At 35.4% G+C, this 8,633-nt stretch overlaps 1 protein-coding gene across 1 annotated transcript in view; it reads left to right on the top strand.

The window, feature by feature from the left end:
• Positions 1–8,633, top strand: part of LOC129765452 (TWiK family of potassium channels protein 18-like) — a 104,559-nt gene that overhangs the window by 81,153 nt on the left and 14,773 nt on the right. The gene's annotated exons all lie outside the window — the stretch shown is intronic.

Genomic DNA, 8,633 nt, shown 5'->3' with positions numbered 1-8,633 from the left:
ATTTCTTGAACTACAGTGGAACCCCGATTATCCGCGAGCGGATTATTCGCGACAGATTTACTATGGAATTCGCTGTCGCGAATAATCCGCTCGTTGGCATTCCCGGAATTTGTCAGTGAATGATAGACTCGTGCTCTTTGGTTATGGTCATGCCTTTAACATTATTTGACCACAGGTGTAAACGACATTGTAAGTGGATAATTTAATGATCTATGTATTGATAAAACATAGTTTTCATGCTGAAATATCTTTTTTTGGAACTTATTTTTAGTCCTTCATTGCGTTATCTGCGATTTTCGTTATTCGCGGTGAGCTAGCCCGACTATTCCACGGATAATCGGGGTTCTACTGTATTTTGAGAATGTAACAACAACGAAAACCTCAGCAATCATTATCATTTTTTGACGTAGGACTCCGTATTTATCCAAATCAGAAAACAGGGCATGTTTTTATGAAATAGAAATAGCAAATGCAGCGTTCGTTCTACGAACGATTTAGATAGCGAAAATATGGCAATTCAAGCGTCGCTTGTTTCCAATCATTTTTCTAGTCAGAGATTCGTTGGAGTCGTTCTTAACACTCCTATACTCGCGCATTGGTCTGTCAGACCGAGAAATAAATAATGTTCATGGTTTGGTCCATTTCTCAGAAAATATCAACACTACGACTTTGCGATTCTCTCTAGCTTCGTTATTCGTCGTTCGTCATCGTTTAGTGTATCGCATGTGTTGGTAAGAAGGGGACTTGTGTCACTTTTTTCACACTTTCGGTCTGAGACACCAACGCGAGTATAGGAGTAACTTTTTTGGACAAGTGCCTTTTTTATATTCTAGAATATTGTTGAATGAAATGTATAAATTAATGTTAGTGACGTGGAATATTTATTGAATACAATACATAAGATCATTACCGGACTATTATTACTTTATTTAGTCCCTTTTGTAACTGAATTGAACGGATCCATATATTAACTATTCGTCGTTAGATTCATACGTTCAAAAGCAAAATATAAATGTTTGACCTTCGTATAGTTATTCGCTAAATATAATGGTCATACATATAAACACTTGTGAAAGAATTTCACTTGTGGAAGAATTGTAAACAGTAAAATATAAACTAATCGGTGGCTTATGGAAATTTTTAACAGTTACAGTTTCGGGGAAATTTTTTCATAATAAACAATATCGACAAGAAAACAAGTAAAAGAAAAGGAAGTCCCTAGAAATCCTTTTGTATCATCTTTTTAAGCCCCATCTAAAAAAAGGCATTAACTCTTAGTTTACCAAGAATACAAAGACAAAGAATATTAGAAATATGCAAACTTTATATTCCAGAATACATTCTTCTCTTCGATAAAAGACCCGAAAAACACACAACAACTGCATGAAATGTAGAAAATATGTTTGTTTCTAACATGCAGTTATGCTATATTCTGATTCTTACTCCATTGAAACCACAATCGATTAATACATTTTTGTGTTATTTTATAGCTCTTTATACTTCCATGAATTATATTCAGTTGCTTACTTTTAATTAATAACAGTGAAAAATTCGAATTTCGTTATTTGTGTTGGAGTACCAAAAATTACTCTGTTTAGAGGAGGCTGAATTAGATGACTATTAAAACATAATAAAGTCAAAGCAAACATATTTTTTTGGAGCTTTTTCATTTAATCATACCCTCTTTTTCAAATAAAAGCCAATTAAGCCTGAAAAATACACAATGGCAACATTACAGAGAAGTTCAATTTTCGGTCTGTGACACCGTGCTCGAGTATACGTGTTATGATTTTGCACGCGAGTACAGGAGGGTTAATGCTGATGTTAAACGGCGTTAATACTGACAGCAAGAAACGGCTGGTTGCTCGATACAGAGGAAGAATGGAAAATATCTATCGCACGCAATGGTGCAATTCCGTTCGGTGGATGCACCGTGTCGATTTTCATGCCGCCTGGTCGAGAGTGCTTCTGTATTTATGCACCAGCATCTGAGTCTTACGTTTGGGATGCAAGGATTTGAGCGTAAATATCACATTGTTGGCTGAAGAAGAGGAATGATAATCGCTATCGAATGATAAAAGATGTATGGGTGATGTTTTTTTCCATAGCTCGAAATTTTCTTCGAAAAACAAACTATTGAAATCGCAACAATCAATAAATATTACTGAATTCACATATCTATATAAACATGCTTGAAAGTCTATCGGTGTTTGCGGTTGATACATGTCGCCAAATGGCCGTAAAAGCACTATAAATGTTGTGCTCGCCCTGGCCAACATCAATTTTTATTTATTGATAGGACATGCACAATTTTTCACCTCAGAACTCTTAGACTTTGCACCTAGTAAGCATAGTGCAGAGCTTGCACTGACAGACAGAAGCAAAGCAAGAGAGAAATATTAATTAGAGCGTACCGCGTCGGTTCTCATATCATCATGAACAGATTGGTTGTATCACACGTACGAGTTATTTATTTTATTCGTTGTAAAATAGATAACGGTGGTGAGAGATGTAATCGTCTCGGGTCGCACTATATCTAGCAAGAAAAGAAAATTCGCGATTCATACTAATGCGCATTGGCGAATCTCATTTAACAAGAATAAATCATGAATCACACATCTTCAACTGCTTCTTCAACACCACGCAAACCCATCGGAACTTTTGATGCATTCTAAAATAATATCTGGAGTAATCAAAAGCGAATTGATTTGTATATTTTTTTGCTGGAAGAGAAGTTCCTTGAATTTAAGATTGTGTTGAGATTTCTTGATGTAATGTAATGTGTTTTGAATAATGGAGGGTTTTTCAGACCTAATTTTCTTGATGAATTGTTTCTGAAATAAAGGTGGCGTCAAAGCTCAGCGCATTTCAAGCCGGATGTGAAGAAGGTATTTTTTCAGTGGTGAGAGCTGAGTTCTTGGGTTTAAACTGGAGGTGAATTGTTTTTCCGCAGCGGTTACTGTCGACGCCACCAGCCTACTTCGAATTTCAAATCAGTGGTGGCCAGGCAAATTAGAATTTTTCATTGTACCCGCGAGCCGCAATGATTTTTTTCTCACTACTTTTTATAATGAAATGTACCGTTCCGAATCATATTTCGGACAACATTATATTTCGGACACTATGTTCTAATATCTTGAAATGCTTAATGCACTGATGATATAACTATAAAATTAATATCACATTTGCTTCTTTAGAGTAATCCCTTGGTTTCACTATCATTTCATATGAGAACTACATTTGAATCATAACATAATCGGCAAAAATCTCATAGCACTACTCATTATCGTTTGTGCTTCGCGCGAGCACGTAGAATTTAACCGTTCATAAATATTTAAATTTCTCCCGTGTTTCATCAGTTCTCATCATCGTTAACAGTTTAATGTGATTGCTTGGTAAGTGTTTCGCAGTTGACTATAAAATATAATCAAGTTCAATGTAATAATTTGATTTAGTGTCCGAAGTTTGATTCTTATTCGCTTCATTTGAAAAGCATTTTATTCGATGATTTTTTTATTTTCAATCAAATAGGTACCAAAGTAGAAAGCTTAATAGCATATTGAACTAATTTATTAAAAATATCAACCAAATAATATCTGTGCATAAAGCTTAGATCTGTTTTCTGCATGATATGCCTTAAGCGTCCGAAATATGATTCAGAACGGTATAATATACGTATTTAACTTGAACTTTTTTTACTCACTTTTTATTTTGAATTGAAAAACATTTAGTTCTATACATGTAAAGTTCATAACTCGAGAACAAAATGAGATAACGTCCACAAACATACACCTTCAGCTTAACCCAAAGTGAATAATCCGATGGATCGGCAAATAACCAATCATTTGCGGAGATGAAGTCTGATAGGTTTGTTGCTAGTCTCGTTTTTTAACGTTCTGGGAATTTTTTGTATCGTTCCAAACATATTCGCTCCAATCTGGACATCAAATGACATCGATGTATGCACCAATCAATTTATCCAATTCATTTCGGCTGATGAACGCTTTCGTTTGCGAAGAGGATTGCGGTCCGATAAGTACTTAGCCTCATCGCCCGATGGTGTCAGTATCGCAAAAGAGATTACTTATCATGTAGTACATTCTCGTAAACGGGTTTTAGATAAATGGAAAAAATGGAAAACGTGTTTTTCAGATGGATTAAAGAAAATGGAGCATCGCTGGGTCAAGTGCATCGAGCTAGAAGGAGACTATGTTGAGAAATAAATCGCCACTTTTCCAATTTTTTTTGTAGGCTAAGTACTTTTCGGACTGCCCTCGTTGATAATATTGGGCAGCCATACCGACCTCGGACTCTATTTGGGCCTATCGCCCACATCACCTGTTTCTTTGTACTGTTGTAGTGTACGGAATAAGAATCGTTCATTGATAGAAAACGGTTTGAACAGTTCGTAAATCTGTTTAGCTGTTTTCCCGCACTTAAAAAACGTGACAGTTGCCACACGCATCTCGTACAGACCGAATTTTATCGTTGCTAGGCAAGTAACAAGTACTGATAGGACCACGAAACTTTGTGAGAGCGAAAGGGGACATCGACAACTGTTTCAGTTTCAGTTTTCATTTTTTAAGAGACTTTAGTCCGATGGTCTTTCGTCCCTAATTTCACTCGAACTACTTTTCTTAAGCTATTTTATCTAAGCTTGAGTGTTAAAGATAGTGATGCGAAGTGTGTTTTCCGAATGACTCCCAGTGATTTTGTTCCTTGACTTTGATTTCACTTCTTTCATAACTGAAACAAATGCTCACAAATAATTGTGAATTCAAACAAAGAAGTATTAAAATGAGCATGATTGAAGTTTTGTACGATATCCTTCAAGACATCCTCGAAACCTACATTCATAGGAAAAAGACAAGCCAATTCCTTGGTAACTTCGAAATCCTTCTCTCATCTATCATCACTGAATAAAATACATAGTCGGCAGCTCGTTATTTCAAATTTTCAACCAAAAAATTTTCGCTCCTAACTTACTCAATTTTCCTGCACTGGATGTGGCAACAAACTTATCCAACTTGTCTCATATTTTCGTTTCGTTTCGAACCTCCAAAACAGCAGCAGCTTCATTACAAATCAAATCCATTTTCTGATTTATATACGTAAAAAAATATATTTCAGACAATTTTCCATGGAATGCACGTCCTTCGTCAGCCACTTTTCTTTTTTTACCAAGACAGGCTTCCATTTTGCTGCAATTTACACAACACACACCACAGCGATAAAAAAAGCGATTGTCAATAGTCACTTAAATGGCGAATGATTTCGACTGCCCTCTAATGGCGAGAGAACGAATGGTTTTTCTCCCAAACGTTATCTCTCTTATGTACTCACACGTACGTACATCCCGTTCTCTCTCATAAGACTCTTGAAAAAGTTTCCAGCAGTTAAGTCGGGTCTATACGTAGTCAGTTACTCGGTTGCGAGTAAACGCCAAACGATCCGAAGAATTACGAACATACCCATACCACAAAATTTGACATTTAATTCGCATGTATGAAGCTACTCGCAACCGAGCCACTTCAAAGTTTTTGGCTACTCGCTCATTTACCCCAGACATACAATTCAAATGTAAAATTTCATGGTATGAGTACGTTCGTAATTCTTCGGATCGTTTGACGTTAACTCGCAACTACCGTTACTTGCACGAATTTATGTGCGAAAACGTGAAAAAGTCGAATTAGCACGGAAAAAACAGAAAAGAAAACGAAAAAAAAATTGTAAGGGGTTGTATCTAGGACACGACCGCATATTTTGGACGTAGAACTACGCAATTATATTATGTAATCCACTTGTTTACCACTTCGAATATTATTTCAGAATGCATCGAAGTTTTTGGAATATATTATGTTCTTCGTTACAAATAAATTTGATGAACGTCCTTTTACGTTTGATATGATGCCTAGGACTACAAAAATATGTGAACGGAAGAATTTTCAAACGATCATTGTATTTTACATTTCCCTCTGAAATTATTGCACATCTCATGTTTACGTTGTTTTCGAACCGCGAAAGTTCATTCACCTCTAGTATCTGAAATGACGATTTTCCCAAGCTTCTCAGTTTAAAAGTACGTTTTAAGGAAACATATTCCGGTCTGCACAACGACAAGCGAGTACAAAAGTACTCAACACCAAAAATACCCCCGACTTGCATGTATTTGCAAATCAGATTCCCCCAGGCACAATAAAACTCAGCTCAGTTTGAAAAAAATACCTCCGACTTGCATGTTTTGACAAAGCGGATTCCCCCAGGCACATTGATTTTGAAGTCCGTGTTAGGGAAACACAGCTCTATGGGAACAAAAATACCCCCTACTTACATGTATATTTGCAAAGCGGATTCCCCCAGGTACATCGAATTAGAAGTCTGTGTTGGGGAAACCGTAAATCGAGCCAATCAAAACATGACAGTTAGGGCGTTTAGATAACGCTTGACATTTTACAGTTATTCAATTGTTCATCTCATAAAAAATAACATTTTATAATTGTGATAAACGCGGAGAAATTTTTCTTGTCAACTGATGAAAACATCTTTCCGATCTATTAAGTAATGCTCGAGTTTTAAGCATTCAAAATACGGGCAGGGTTAGCACACGAATCGGCAGAACAAATGTATGGGAAAAAAGGAAGTTCTTCCAGTTTTCATGAATTTAAACCGTTTAGAGATCAGCGAGTTGTAATGTATAGCATATCAAAAAAATCTTAGAGAGTTTCCGATTCGATTGGTATGCAAATCATGAGAATTAGTTCACAGTGAAAAAAGTTATTAACGTTAACTTTATTTCATAAAAACTTGACCTGTTTTCTGATTTGGCACCCTTCCTGAAAGACGTAGTCAATAATTATCAGCATGATTTACACTAGATTGCCTAAGCGAGCCATTTTGACGGCTTTTCAATTTCATTATTATGAACATTATGAACATTATGACACAATTTCTTAAAAAGTTGTGACTTCTTGTACAACTTATTGATAAATGTACTAATAAATTGTTTCACAAGTCACAGCTTTTTGAGAAATTGTGTCAGAAATTGGACACAATCACAAAGTTATTTTTATTCAATTGTATGGAAGCATTTTCAACTATATTCTTAATTTCGCGCATATGATTTTTTTTTCAAATCAGGCTGCGGGCCGCATAAATAACGCTGAAGGGCCGCAAGGTGGCCACCACTGCTCTAAATGGTGACCTTGGAAAAAAAGGTTGGTAAATGAACTGATCTGAACATCGAAGGGATTGTAGTAGTTATAGTGGTAGAAAGAATCCGGAACCATTATTTATTAATATTTTCTATAGTAAACTGAAAAAAAGAAAAAATTGAAAATCCAACATCAAGTCGAACAATTCAACATTCTCTGATTTTCCTCTATCGATGTTTATAAATGTAGAATCCCTTATTAATAAACTCGCCATACAGAAATATTAACCGATCGGTCGCCTTTTTTCTTTCGTTTATTTAATTTAGCTGAATATGATATAAAGTCATCATCTTCCAGCGCACTCTTAAACTTGACCCTTCATAAGGGCGTGGCAGCTATATTGCCACCCACGAAAAAATTTTTTTTTCGCTGTACTTGGAATATTTTTCAATATTTGAAATCGACAAATGACAAAACATGAGTATTTTTGATTCGAACGAAAGTTTGTGTTCCGTTTAGGTTGGAGTAAATATGAGTTTTCCATAGCAATTGGGAATATTTTGACTCAAGTGTAACTTTTCAATAGAGTGTATCGATTTTAGTGGGAGTAATCTTTCATCATTTATATCTCAAAAACTATGAGTCGTACCGAAACAGTGTCTTAGAAAGAGTTATAAAGCATTGATGTTCAAACGTGAAAAAATATACTCTGAGAAAAAAATAGTTCTCTTTTTTTATTTACGGAAACAACTTTAATTATCTTCCATTCGACTCCGTTGAATTTACCTTTTACTATAAAATTCCTAGTATTTCTAACAAAACTCATCATTATAATATCAGATTATTTTCAGACATAATTCTAGTTCAAGAGTTTTCAACCACTCGCAAATAACATGTTTCTCTGTTACATGGAATAAATGTTTTATATAGAAAATATGATAGAATAAAGACAGCCCTAAATCGGACAATTCCTTCCTCGAGTTCTGCTCTTATCAACACATCCGGCGACCCATTTTTTGGTACAGATCGAAGAAGATATAGGAGTGCGTTTCATCACATTAAAATCCATTTCCAGTTTCGATAAAGATCAATTTCGCTAGCGCAAACATAAAATGGACTAACAGAACTTGTCACTTTGTAATTGTAGAACATATGGGAATATAATTTTCCGAATTTTCCCTTCCTCCTTCAGAGTTTTCCGAAAATTTTCAATTGTCATGTTTGGTTGGAATATTTTTGGTTGAAATATATGTAATATTTTTATGGGACCCCCTCTCCATTCCAGAGGAGGGAGGGGTGTCATACCATTATAGAAACATTTCTCATACCCAAAAACTTCGAGTTATGCAGAAGTTTGTGTTTCGTTTGTCTGATATTCACGAAATATTCACGAGAAACGAATATGATTTTATTTCAGTTCAAATGACATTTTCCCAGCTTAGAACACACTGCACTCATTATATTGATAACAATATCAAACGA

Source organism: Toxorhynchites rutilus, chromosome 2 (assembly GCF_029784135.1).
Source record: "Toxorhynchites rutilus septentrionalis strain SRP chromosome 2, ASM2978413v1, whole genome shotgun sequence".
Classification (NCBI taxonomy): domain Eukaryota; kingdom Metazoa; phylum Arthropoda; class Insecta; order Diptera; family Culicidae; genus Toxorhynchites; species Toxorhynchites rutilus.
Note: the sequence above shows the minus strand (reverse complement) of the source record. Positions and strands in the feature narration are given on the sequence as shown.